At 65.5% G+C, this 1430-nt stretch overlaps 1 protein-coding gene across 1 annotated transcript in view; it reads left to right on the forward strand.

The window, feature by feature from the left end:
* The window catches only part of PKNOX2 (PBX/knotted 1 homeobox 2), a 145397-nt gene that overhangs the window by 132138 nt on the left and 11829 nt on the right, over positions 1-1430 (forward strand). The window lies entirely within an intron of this gene.

Below are 1430 nucleotides of genomic sequence, written 5' to 3' on the forward strand. Positions count from 1 at the left end.
GCTGCTGGCCCAAGGCCGGGGGAAGCATGGCCGCCCCGGGGTCAGGCTCTCCGGCCGCCCCAGCCCCAGCCCCAGCCCCTGGGAGTGTGTGTTCTCCTGGGCTTGCAGAGCAGGGCCCAGCTAGTGGAGCAGCAGCAGCCCCTAGTGGCCGGGCGTGCCAGTGCAGCTGCCCCTAGGGTAACCCAGCACGGTTTCCTATCAGCCAGAAGGGCTTCAGGCTGGGACAGACCCCACCTGATCCTACGTACTCGAAGGGAAGCTTCTTAGCCTGTCCTTCCCTTGACTCCTTCTTGTCTCATCACGTCTCCTCCCGACATTTCCTTCTTGTGTGGAACTTGAGTGTGTGGAGCAGCCTAAGGCCCTTCCCTGGACAGCGGAGGATGCTGGCTCCCGGGGTGGGTGACCCCTCCTGGAGGGTACCTGCCAGTCCCTCAACCCCCAGCTCCCAATCCCGCCGTGTCTTACCAAGTTCCTTCTGGGCAGGTTCCAGGACTGGGCTCCAGAGACAGTGAGAGTAACCACCTTGTGCTCTGGGGCGGGGGCCACCCGACAGGCACCACAGCAGTGGTGGCACCCGGGGGCCCTGCCTTGCCCACCCCGCCCTCGAGCAGCTCTCTGCCTGCAGCTCGGGCAGATGGCACACGGCAGGCGGGGGCTCCCGGGCCTCGGGCTGCACTGCTGCTGGTGGGCCCGGCGGGCACTCGGACTGGCTCAGCCATTCTCAGCCCAGTTCCTGGACAGTTTGGACAGGGGTGCAGGTTACTACCCCGGAACTGGAGCAGCGCACTCTCCACCCTGGGGGAGCTGCAGAGAGAGCAGGGCTGGGCAGCTGCCCCAGCTCGGTGCCCTATGGCTCCTGCAAAGCAGGAGATGAAAGCTCCACCAGGAACCAGGCAGTCAGGTCACGGAGCTGAGGCCAGGAACCTAGCAGCTCCAGGACCACGAGGGCAGTCCCAGAAGCCCTCCCCAAGTGACCAGACGTGGGCAAGCGCCCTGTCCACACTCTGGCCCTCGCTTCCTCTCAGGCAGATGGAGCACCTGGCACCTGCTGTCCCCAGGCAAGGGGACGGTGAGATGAGGTAGCGTGGCCCAAGGTGCCGACGCGCGGAGCAGAGGCACACGGCGGTTTCCATGCCCGTCTGCTCTTTGAGCAGCCGAGGGAGGGTCTGAAGAGTACTGCTGCCAGGATCTGACCCGTGGCCCCGAGAGCCATCTGAAAGCTCTGGTCCCAGGCAGGTGGGGCAGCTCGCATCTACATGTGAGGAGGGCCGTCATGTCCCCAGACCACGGGCTCTGGGACTGGCTTCCTGTCCCCTGCTGTGAGGGTGCAGCCAGTCAGGAGGCTGAGGGGACAACCCTGGGGACAGCGCCACAGGGTCTGACGGCCCAAGCAGTGGAAGCTGTGGAAGCCAGACTGGCCTTGCTTCCTG

The sequence above is a fragment of the Tupaia chinensis genome, unplaced genomic scaffold, assembly GCF_000334495.1.
Source record: "Tupaia chinensis unplaced genomic scaffold, TupChi_1.0 Scaffold000037_4, whole genome shotgun sequence".
In the NCBI taxonomy this organism is placed as follows: Eukaryota; Metazoa; Chordata; class Mammalia; order Scandentia; family Tupaiidae; genus Tupaia; species Tupaia belangeri.